Source organism: Rhipicephalus sanguineus, chromosome 11 (genome assembly GCF_013339695.2).
Source record: "Rhipicephalus sanguineus isolate Rsan-2018 chromosome 11, BIME_Rsan_1.4, whole genome shotgun sequence".
In the NCBI taxonomy this organism is placed as follows: Eukaryota; Metazoa; Arthropoda; class Arachnida; order Ixodida; family Ixodidae; genus Rhipicephalus; species Rhipicephalus sanguineus.
Window position 1 is genome coordinate 99,798,390 of NC_051186.1, and position 12,377 is coordinate 99,810,766.

The 12,377-nt window shown below is 47.8% G+C and overlaps 1 protein-coding gene across 1 annotated transcript in view; it reads left to right on the forward strand.

The window, feature by feature from the left end:
• LOC119373402 (kelch domain-containing protein 3) overlaps window positions 1–12,377 on the forward strand; it is a 536,457-nt gene that overhangs the window by 175,598 nt on the left and 348,482 nt on the right. The window lies entirely within an intron of this gene.

The window sequence follows — 12,377 nt, forward strand, 5'->3', positions numbered from 1 at the left end:
AGATCAAACGCCTTCTGTGGTACAGAAAAACCAACGCCGAGGATAATTCTTTACCGCAGATAGCTTGCGCCAAGTACTTATCACTTCGCGTACTTTCGCACGACTTGACGAAAATGCCAAAGCGCCAAATAAAGGAGGGGTGGCAGCAATTTCAGGCCATTTTAATGACGTTAATACGCTGTCCAGAAGTTTCTTCGGCTAACCTAGCAGACGACGAGGGTTGCAATGTGGGTTTGTTGGTGAATAATTTTAACAGCTTTGGTGCAGCGCGAAACGACACACGGACACGAGAAGTCACATAAGCTGTGTGGTATCCATATGTGCCTCCTCGTGGTACATGTGTCGTTTCGTGCTCCATCAAAGCTGTCCTAGCAGACGACGTTCGTTCTAGCAGACGGTGCCCAGCCGCGTCCACCCAGAATCGTCTGCTGCGTCGAGCCGCGGCTGCCGGCTTGCGATATCGCCAAGTCATCTAGATATCGAAATCTGCGATGGAAAGCTTACCGCTTGAAGCCAGACTGCGAGAGTGTGATGGAGTGGCAGAGGGTAGACGCACGCTCATCATTGGTTGCGCGCCGGGAACCCGCGAGTTCTCGTTTCAGTCGTGATTTCGGTGACCATACGCCCACGGCTGCGACCGGCGCTTGTCTGGCCCGCACTGCAACGCGTGTGACCGCGGTTTTCGTCAGCGCAGCTTGCAATTGCGTGTCCGGGTCCATTGTCAAAGCAACGCCCGGTGAGTGATCTTGAACTGAAAGTGCCACTGTGCACTTTTATTGATTTCTTCGTTCGTGCCATGTTTGCCAGGCCACTGGGACGCTAGTTCTACGCGAGGTGATTCGTTGCCTGGTGTGACTGTCTTCTTTACAGCTACTGCTGCATTTACTGACATTTCCTGTTGGGAACTTGCTCGTTTTGTGCGCGTTAGGCAGGCATGCCATCTTTGATTAGATGGCCAACGATGTTTTAGGCGATTACGTCTCTTCATTTCTGAGCCATGCTGGGCGCACTTGAACTTTCGGTGACACAAAGTACCGCCCGTTTTTCTTTTTCTAAAATTTTAGTTTGCTCACGAAACGCCTTACAGAATTTCGCGGTCTGTGCGCGGGCTATCCCAAGAAATCTTATATCTCCGATCATCACGTAACTTGTTCAGGGAGCCGTCACAGATTTCTGAGAGATTCGAACAATTCTGCGGCATCGAGGGCGATTTAACGTTATTCAGGAAAGTAAGGCGGTGGTAGAGTCGCCCCTAAGTTTTTTTTTTTTTTTTAATGTGTGCACCTTCAGCTCCATGCTTGTTCATTTTAGATTAGGCAAATGTTTAAGAAAATATTGCCTTCCTTAGTCCTTCAGCAGGACTGCCTGAGAAGGCATATCAATTGCGCAAAGAATCCAGAGGTAGTACAGCCGACTAATTAAAATGATTAAAACATTACCTAATGAATTTACTGCATTTATTTCACTATACGAGTTGTAAACGGCAAGTTACATTACGCTCGGTACGATTTTTATTCAGTCAAAATTTTTTTGAAAATTGCGGCGAGATACATTTTCGGTGCAGTTATTTCTGCTTCACGACATAAACCAAGGTCGCGTTAAAGAAGCATGGATGGATGGATGGGGCTGTACCCTTTTGATCGGGCGGCGGCTCACGCCACCTAGCCGTAATTCGTAATGAACTACCAACTCAGTGTAGTGAAAGACTAAATTTAACTTCTGCCTTGATTTTAGCCACCAATCAGATAGCCTATTCGTTATTTATACCTGATTAAAGCCTATTTCGCCTTCACTGTCCCTAAACAGCAATGCTTTGAAAAATTCAGCCCCATTGTCTTGTGCTGTAGGGTGAAGCCCCTTACGGAAAAGCATCAGGTGTTCAGCCGCTTCTTCCTCCTCTCCACTCGCTCCGCAAAGTGTGTCTATTCCTTCGTACGTACTTGGATCGGTACGTCTTAGTCCGCAATACTCCCGTACTGGCTTCAAGCGACAAATAGCTATACCCCGAGATTTATCGTAGATCTTTTGTTTGACAATTCCCTGCTTGAAAGTTCTGTACGTTTCCACTGCTGATTTCGTAAGCACCCCTGTTTTCCACAGGCATCTCTACGTTTCTTCGACCTTTTTTCTTAACCGATTATGCTTTTTCTCTTGGCCTCCTGCTTTTGTTTAAGTATTTACTTGACAATTTTCTGGTTCGCTTCCTCCATTTTGTGCCCCGCCACGGTGGTCTAGTGGTTATGGCACTCGACTGCTGACCCGAAGGTCGCGGGATCGAATTCCGGCCGCGGCGGCTGCATCTTCGATGGAGGCGAAAATGTTTGAGGCCCGTGTGTTTAGATTTAGGTGCACGTTAAAGAAACCCAGGAGGCCGAAATTTCCGGAGCCCTCCACTACGGCGTCCCTCATGATCATATCTTGATTTCAGGACGTTAAACCCAGAGATACTATTATTATTCCTCCATTTTATATCGACATTCCTCATGCACAAGTAGCTGAAAACTTTCCTGGCCGACGACTCTTCCGCCCCCATTCATTTCAATCACTCTTCAAATTGTAGCTCTCTTCTAGCTTCCCTGCCCTTGAATGATGTTCATCCCAATCTAAACGACAATGTGTCCTCACTGCAGGCCCGTAGCCAGGGGGGGGGGGGGCCCCCCAAGTTTTTATGATACATAGTTTTACCGAAAATAAATAATGAAAATAGACGTTTTTCTCAAATAGTCAAGGCTTTCAGCAAATGCCCCCCCCCCCCCCGAAAAAAATTCCTGGCTACGGGCCTGACTCACTGCAAGTTTGACGGCGCGCGCAACGATGCCAGTGCCTCCTTTTAGAATTCATTCCAACTGCTCCTCACCGGCAACAGTTCGCAAGTAACAGTAAATGCCGTAGTGTAGTTAGTCGAGAACGCAGTTAGCGAAACCTTGTTAATCAGTAATGTATTCGAACGAATTATTGTACAAGGGATGTCTACTTGTTCGAGCAATCTAGCGCAACTATCAAAACCGTGCTACACGCCAAACACATTAAAAAAATATCTAAAAATCAGACTGTATATATATATAGTGAGACGAGTAAAACAACGGTAAATTACGCTGGATGCTGACTCCATTCGAAAATGATTAACCGCGGCGCGACTTGATATATACGGTAGAAATCTTCCGTACTACTTATTTAAAAACAACAAGAACAAAAAAAAAAACCAACGATAACGTTGTCAGAGTAACAGCGTACGCAGACTGTCCTCGTCACCAATAACTTTAACCACGGTGACGTGTACACAGTCGTTTGCACAACACAAGCAACTCTTACAGAGAACGTTGAATAAATGACTCCTACTACTCTTTTAAGACGAAAGCCTTCGATGCCTCATCAAGCGCGCAAATTGACCGGCGTCAACACGAGTGAAGCAAAAAAAAAAACTAATCACGTGATGACGTCATCATGAAGTCACAGATCGCCAAAATTTGTGACGCCATTATGACGTATTGAAGGTGGGTGCGGGAGGTTCAGTACATCCACTTAGAAGAAAACGAAGATGGCGTTCGCCTTCGAGTCGACAGAGGGGGATACATAGGGGACCCTATGAAATTTTTTTGTTATACTACATGCACTAAGAAATATTGTAATAGCACCCGTAGGAGAGCTAGGTGGTCAGAAAGAGTCAGGGGATTAAAAAAAAGGAAAAAAAAAGAAAAGACGGGTAGGCGTTTATTTTGTCCGTTCACATTTCAGCCCTTAATAATAATTAATGAATGTATTTGTTTGTCATGTGTAAAGTCAAGCTTCTGTAATACGAGAAAAAAGAAACAAAAACAAATCATTGCCGTCAATTCTTAATGATACGTGGCAACTTCTAAAATTTTCGCGCTTTCGTCTGCGGTTACACCAGGGCACCATTCTTTAGCTGCACGAAACATTTCGTATTAGATAGAAATAAATAATCGTGATTGTGACGATATTGTTACCATTCGAATGTCCAGATCAGTAACCTGTGGATAAAGAGTAATTTCAGCAGGCTTGCGTGCAATTAATGAAGCTACATTAACTCTCTATCTACACTGAGTGGCTAAAGCGCAACATCATCATTTTCCGACATCTAAATAACCGAAGAGAAGACATTTCCATTAAACATGTTCCTGTAAGATTTCCGCGAACGAATACTCCACATTCCGAGGCCCGTGTTCTAGAACGTCTCTTCACTCAACGCTTCACCTGACTTGAGAAAGTCGACGGGAGCGCCGTCTCTAGACAGAACCAATCACTGCATATCAGCGATAATCTGCAGCGATTCTTGAGAAGCGCTGCGTCATTTTCAGTCGAACAGTGTCCCTGTACTCAACTCGGTCAAGTGAAGGACGAAATTCGAGTCGAGGCTTGTTTGAGAATACGGGGGTAAGGCCCCCTAAGAGCGACATTGAGTCGTAAAAAGTGCGGATGTCATTGTTGCTTCTGTTCATTTAGTCGTGATCACGGTGTAAGAATATTCAGGTGTTGACACTGCGCGCGCCTAAGCGGCCAGAAAATGTTCGGTCGTCGGTCCGTTGAACGGTGCGCCATCTAGTGGCTTGAGGCGGAGTGCGCCGCGCTCGCCGTGCCCTCTCCTGTTGCTCTCTCGATTTCGCCCCTCGACGCCGCTTGGCGGATGCACATTATCCTACAAAATGGCACAAAAAATGCACTTTATCAGCAGCATGCTCGTTGCTATGGAGACGACTGCCCCGCTTTTCGTAGCGCCCTCCAAGACGGCGCCGATGAAACTGCAAATCATCTGATAAGAACCCGAACATTATCTGGACGCGCGTGGATTGCGGTTTCCCATGCGTTGGGGGAAGAGTGTCATCACCTGAGTATATTCTTACACCGTGGTCGTGATGGCAGCGTGACCATCGATTACGCTCTATGAGGCTGCGCGTCGCAGTTAATCTCGGCGCTTTTTCCTTCGATAGCAGCGGAATATATCGATGCCAGTGACGGGCTGTATCTGCGCCGTCATTCTTTCACGCTTTGCTGCTACATCGCTGGAAGCTTTCGGCAACAGGAACCGTCCGTAGTAGTTTAGCTGCTAACGTGTTGCAATGCTTAGCTTTGACGTAGACATCTTTGATACAAATTTATCTGGCACGGTGAAAGAATGCGATAGATGCTGAACTGGTACCAGCCACAGTTTTTGATAGACAGGCACGACGTTTCGAGATCCGCTTGGTCTCCTCCTCTAGGTCGGACCGTGTCGGTCGTGGAAGCGGCGTCGTGGGCGTCGTTTTTTTTCTTCTCCCACGTCGGTTCGTTACTCCTTCCCATCGCTTCGCGAAGGCTGTGTGCGTACCACACAGTCGGCAACACTCTTCCAAGTAACCGTCGAATGGCTTCAATAAAGGAGTGTATTGCCTGACGAATCGACCGGCGCAAAAATTTTTAGAATCCGTCAAGTACGAGCGGAGTTACAGAGATTTGACGAACGCGCTGGAAGCTAAGCAGGGAGGGATGCCACGGGGGAGAGAAGTCACGTCACGCGCATGTCATGAGCTCTAGCACATTTCCCCCCTTTTTTTTTCCTTCGAATGCGCGGCTTACTTTCAGTGTGATCGCGAGGGCATGCATCAAGGCACCCTAGCGCACGCGGGCACGTGGCGCCCTCTCGCGGCGGCCACGGTAACTATCCAGCTCACGATGCTCAAATCAGCCAATGGCCGTGAATTTGGCTACATGGCGCGGTCATTTGGGTATACGGCATCATTTGTAGAAAGAAGAGGGAACGATTTCTAGCTGATTGAGAATTAAGTTTAAATTCCAAGCAGCGTGCTGCGCTGTAATGTTTGGCTCGCGTGTTCTCAAGAGCCTCGACTACCGATTGACAGCGTTTTCTGACCATGCTGAAAAAGTGTTGCAGGGCCCCTTTAATGTGGCCGGGGGTGTTCTAATACAGCGAGATTGGAGGAGAAGCCATCTTCCCAGGTTTGTCTTAGTGTCTAAGACAAACACACCGTAGAAATCACATTGTCACGCTTCTCAAGGTGATTCGCAAGAGCGCTGCGCTGAGCTTCCATCCCCCGTACGCCTTTCTTGCTTTGGCGGGTTCTTTCTGTGACGTCACGATGACGTCACAAATCGCCCAAATGTGACATCGCGACGTCACTATGACGTCAGGTGATGACATGACATCAGGATCAATACTATCGACTGGAAAGAAAAAAGATGACTTTCACCTTCGAGCCGTCTTAGGTGAATAGGTGCCATTTTCAGGAGAAGTATGTACATCAGGCCCGTAGCCAGGTGGGGGGTCTAGGGCCCCCCCCCCCCGAAATTTTGGTGAAGTACGTGTTTTTACCAAAAATAAATAATAAAAATAGATGTTTTTCTCAAAAAGTCAAGGTTTTCAGCAGGTGCCCCCCCCCCCCCCCGGAAAAAATTCCTGGCTACGGGCCTGATGCACATGTGTGTGAGGGTGTGTGCGTGTGCATGTGTGTGTGTGTGCGTGTGTGTGTGGGGGGGGGTATGCCTGTGTATGAATGCATAGAAACTGTAAAGGTTTTGGTAGGTAGGCTGACCCTCGAGCCTAGCCCCACCCCACTCCCATCCCTCTGGCTTCGCCTATGGTTGTTACTGGAGGCGGTGTTAAAGCGGGAGTGTCATTCAAAGCAGTCGGCTCGTCACAATGTCATATTTTGCTCAGAGGAGAGTGCGAGTATGAATACTACTCAGGTATCTTTGTTTACGTCACGCAATAAATAGAGCCCGTGTGAATGAGTTATTAGACTGGTTGCTATACGTGTACTAATATATTGCAGTGCGCTATGCATTTATAACAGCAAATTTCAAATAGCCGCCTTGTTTTGTAATATTTAGCAGTAATAATGTTTTCCTCCCTTTATTTTCTATGGCATCAGCCTACAGACCCAGTTGAGAGATGGAAACGCCAGTCGCCACAGACGAGGCGCAGCCCTGTCCTGGCGGAGACTGCAACGTGTCCCAGGCGATGCAGCCTCCCAGCGCAGAAATGTGGCCGGCGTCTTACGAGGCTCCTCCGGAGGCCATGTTCGTCCAAAGCGGCTCTTCGGCTACGGCGATGGCTCAGGAGGATGTCGAAGGATCCTGCCAGGACACATTCATGCCGCAGTGTCAGTCGGTTATCTCGCAGGACGTAGGGCAGCCCATGTCTTCCAGGTGTGTGGATGTTTTCATCCTTAGAAGTGTACCATAGCTAAGCTCTAACTGTGATCGCGTTCCAGCGGGGCCGTGATTCTGTGCAAACGTCTCTGCACGCGCTGTCGTAATACAGGAAGCCTGCGGCCCAAGTAAACTTCCGGTTTCTTATATTTTGCCGAGATCCCAACCGATTTGTTGAGAAACCTTAGCATTCCTGGCCTAGTAGCCTAGTACGCAAACAAAAAGGTTTTCAGGCTCGCTGAAAGCACTAGAGGGTGGCTATCCGCCTCGTGCGCTGCTGCTTTCAGTGGTACTGGTGGCGCCACCAACGGCGGACGGTGGCGATAGGTGGATCTGCGCGGCTCAGAGAAGCCGTGGGTAAAGCGCCTGTTACTCTCCGTTTTTCTATTCATGTTTCATTCTGGTTTGATATTTGTACTGCCGACGCTGCTCCACTAGACAACCATGCCGTCTGTTACGTCCATTGTTCTATATTATTTGTTTCAAAATGACAGGCCCGTTTTTTAATGCGTGCGCGCGATGCACTGCGTACGTTTCTTACGTGCATGTGTCCAAGTTGTTTGCGTGATCTGTTAACACAGATGAAATAAAAATTGTTGCAGTACAAAACAGCATTCTTGTTTTATTGAACACCCCAAACAGTACAACAATGACTATTACGGCTGTATGCCTGCTTAAGAAACGCACAAAAGACACGCGATTTTATCTTCGCCCAACACTCGTAGCACTCAACTAGGCCAAGAAAACCAAAATCTAACTTGCTGAACGTTTTAACAGCCGTCACACAGCTGCATAATAATGCGTGAAAGTACTGTAGCAAATGACCAACAAACATTCACACAGCGTTTTTTTTTTGTTCACAGACCGTATTAACATATGAGAAAGTTCTAACTGCATTGCAATTACATATTTCGGAATATCTAATCACTTTCACCATTGAAGCCACAATCCTCTAACACATGCGCTTTAAATTGAGCATGGTATTACTCAGACTTATACAGGAAATGCGCACGCGTGGCATTACTCAGATTTAAATAGGAAATGCGCACGCGTGCAATGTATCTCGTATGCTAGATTCTCCTTTGGTACGTGCAGCTCAAAATAAAATGCGATTCTAGAAGTAATGTTCGTGGGGTAGCGAGCATATAGCAGAACAACTACTTACAGCTTCACTTAGCTTTGCCAAAACGGTATTCCAATTGCAATTCAATATTAACCGACGCAACAACGATAACAACACGCCTGTTGCACACAGGCGTACCAGGTTGACGCTCGAGGCCAAGCGCGGTATTTTAAGTGTAGCACAATCGTGCGCGTACAGTACGCTAGAATATTCTGGCACAATGTCGTCAAGCTTGCAGTCACTTCAGCGGTTCCCACGATGTAGCACCAGTTGACGTCCTCGCGTCATCAAACTTCTACGACGCCGAGAACTACGCACACAGCTGACTTGGAAAAACGCGGTCTTGCAGGAGGCCATCTTGTCCCGCAACCAACGGACAAAAGTACACAACTGAGGCGTCTGAAACATTGCCGTTGATGAGATGGCAGCTGAACGAAATCAGGGCTCGTCGTCCGACGTGTGGCCACCGCCTTAACACAATATTAACGTTGCAACGTTCAAGGAAGACGCGACGAGCCCAGCCGGTCTTGTCGGGTACGCTACAGCACAGTGCACAGCGCGCGCTCTCACGGCCACCGAAAGAAATAAAAGAAAGTGGAGAGAGGAGTTAGCATGGAGCATGGCCAGTCGGTGGAAGCAAGAGGACGTGTTGCGTCGTCGGTGTGGCGTATTGTCGAGAGATGGCGCTAGTTTGTTTTTGCGCAACGAAATCGCAAACTTGATTCAAAATGCATGGGATCCTATGGGGGGTTGGGAGAGGGCACATCTTCCTTTCTCCTCGCTAGTCACCAGGGGAGCCGAGCGGTGGCGCCACCATACCGATGCACGAGGCGGATAGGTACGGTGCTCGGCGACTGGAACGCCCCCTTCCCCAAGAATATAAAGGGGGACGCCAATTCAGCCCATACATTTACTCAGTGAAACCTTTCACGTCATTTTTTAATGTGCTGGTTTTTGGCTAGGCATGGCTTTTTGCAATAATGGTGACCAAGAATTCCTGATGTTGCATTCAAAGAACTGTTTACGCCCCGCCTCTGCCCCTTCACCTCGAAAAGCCGGAGGCCAGTGGCGGGCTTTTGTGCGAAGCACGTCATCGCTTCATTTTAATTTTTGCATCCATTGCGGAGCTCATTTTCTTTCGGACTCGACCAACGGGGAGAGGTGGGCCCTCCGGCGTTTATTTCTCCAGATGTATGTACTATTTTCCGGTTGGGTTTTAGTGCCGCCATATTGGGATGTATGTAGTCTTGCCGTATTTTTATCCTAACGAAACGAACAGTGGTACGGTAGACGCATACAGATGAAAACGGTTGGGTTAGTGCATACGACGTTTGATTATCTTATTAATTCACTTTACGATATACAAAAATTAAAGAACAAAGAAACTTGGAGGACGCTTGAGCTTCACTTCAAGAGTAGAGCGCGATAGAGTAATCGGGCCCCGTGCGCATTGCCTTCTCAAGTTCTCAAGGCTTTGGTTCTCGGTGCATGCCTCAACCGTGCCGTAAGGAAACGAACGACTGTGCGCGAAAAACAGGCCGTTTGAAACTATCCTAGAACGCCTACTGCAAGTATACGGTTGTTAAGTGCCCACTAGGCCACAATTCTTCCTTTTTGCGAATCAGCGAAGGGCCCACTACGCGTCCGTAAGGCAGCGCGCGAACCTACGCAGCTGCTCACTTTGTTGGTGCTTTTGCTGCTGATGATGATTAAATAGGCCTGAACGCTTTGTAATGGGTGGGCCTTTAAAACACCCACTCGTTGCGCAATTGACATGTTTTGACGCCTGGCGCAGTTGTACGTTTCTGCCACGCAGTATCACATCCGTTAGGGAGACTCCTTCCACAGCATGACACTCATATAGTAGTGTTTTTTTCCGAAGCAGTTTCAAGCAATAGCGTATCTCTGTGGTAGAATACCTGCTTGCCACATAGACGACCTGGGTCGGTTGTTACCAAGTACGGTTGTTAAGTGCCCACTACGCCATAATTCTTCCTTTTGCGAATCAGCGAAGGGCCCACTACGCGTCCGTAAGGTAGCGCGCGAACCTACGCAGCTCACTCGAACCTAAAAGTTTTAATTTAGGAGCTGGCTCGCCCGGTTCTTCGATTGGACGCCACTGTACTTCGAGAGATAACCGTATTGACATGCACTCAATGTGCTCGCGATCACAACAGGATCAGAAATATGAGGTTGCAGTAAAGCGACTCTTCAAATGAAGCGATTTCTTTATGTTCGACATTTTGCTGTTCCACCGCAGCCGACACTGAACATGATTTCAGTAGTCAATGTGTACGATGAAAGGTACGCTCGCGTGCGATCGAATGTTGTCTGTCTCGGTCATCCGTATCATCGTCACCGTTAATTTGTTTACACGCTCTGCCGAACATAAGACAGCGACCCCCATTTACCCGAGTTGTCCTACTTGAACAGTGCCAAGGATTTTTCCTCATCTGTTATCGCATCTTCAGTCGATATCATTTCTTTGTCCTTTTTAGCCACACATAACCGAAGGCTGAATAAGATTACTGTGGTTCATGGCAGTGGATGGCATGCGCGCATTGACGAGCACGAGTGCTGGACTGCCACTGGAACGTTTGTAATGCCATATGTTACGTTTCTACACTCCGTCTGCGTTTTTATATTCTGTTACGGTAAAAAGACAATCACCTAGACGATGTATACAATGAGCGACCTGACCAACTGCACTTCTACCCATTTGCGGCCATGTCACGCGTGTTAAAAACATCTTTGTCGAAGTGAAGAGGAAGTGGGCATGGGCATGGCAAGTAACGAGAAGGCAAGATAACCACTGGTAATTAAGAGTGACGTGTTGAGTTCCAAGAGAAGACAAGTGCGAGAGAAGCAGGCAGAACATTAGGTGGATGGATGTGATTAAGAAGTTTGCCGGGTCCGCCGCTGTGGTGCTGTGGTTACGGTGCTCGGCTGCTGACGAGAACGTCACGGTTTTGATCTCGGCCGCGGCGGTCACATTTCGACGGAGGCGAAATGCCAGAGGCCTGTGTATTGTCCGATGTCAGCGCGCGTTGAATAACACTAGATGGTCGAAATTTCCGGAGCCCTCCACTACGGCGTACCTCGTAATCATATCGTGGCTTTGACTCGTAAAACCCCGGATATCATAAAGTTTGTTGGGATAATGCGGCTGTAAAAAGCAGAGGACCGGGTTAGCTGGAGAAACATGGGAGAGGAGGCATTTGCCCTGCAGTGGGCGTAGTCAGGATGATGATTACTACGCAAAGTCACACCCAAAGTCATCTCGCGCACTATCGCCGAGCGACCACAGTGGTAAATACCCCGCCACTGTGGTCTAGTGGTTATGGTACTCGACTGCTGACTCGACGGTCGCGGGATCGAACCCTGGCCGCGGCGGCCGCATTTTCGGTGGAGGCGAAGATGGTTGAGGCCCGTGTACTTAGATTTAGGTGCACATTAGAGAACTTCAGGTGGTCGGAATTTCCCGAGCCCTCCATTACGGCGTCCCTCATTATCATATTGTGGTTTTGGGACGAGAACACCTACAGTTATTATTACCGGTCGCAAACAAGTTTGCATAATTTCATTTTGTATAACCTAAATTAACTATCGGGCTATATTCTCAGAATTAATTGCTTGTAGTAATCTCGAAGGAGACACCATGTCATAGACAATAGTGTAGTTAAAGGTGTACTGACACGATTTTGAGGAACCCCAAGAAGGACATTTTTCGTATCCATGGAGTGCACTATACTCGGGGACAACTTTCTGTGGCAATGAAGGGAAAGCTACGGGGGCGGAGCGTCTGCATATGTACTGCGGCGCGAAATAGTCCGGTTTGGCGCGCGTCTCGTAACGCCGTGGAAAGTGATGGCTAGCGTTGCATTTCGACGCAAACGCTGCTTAACGTCTAAGGTACGGGTAAAATGCGCGACTTTTCCACGCACGCAAAAACGCAAAGTGACAACGTAAAAAGTAAAAGAAATACAAATATCTCGCTTGTGAGCGCTGCGCTCCGTCTCAAAAAGCTACATGCAGAAAATGAAGGAGTATTTTATATATCTCACGCAGAAAATACGGACGCAATTGT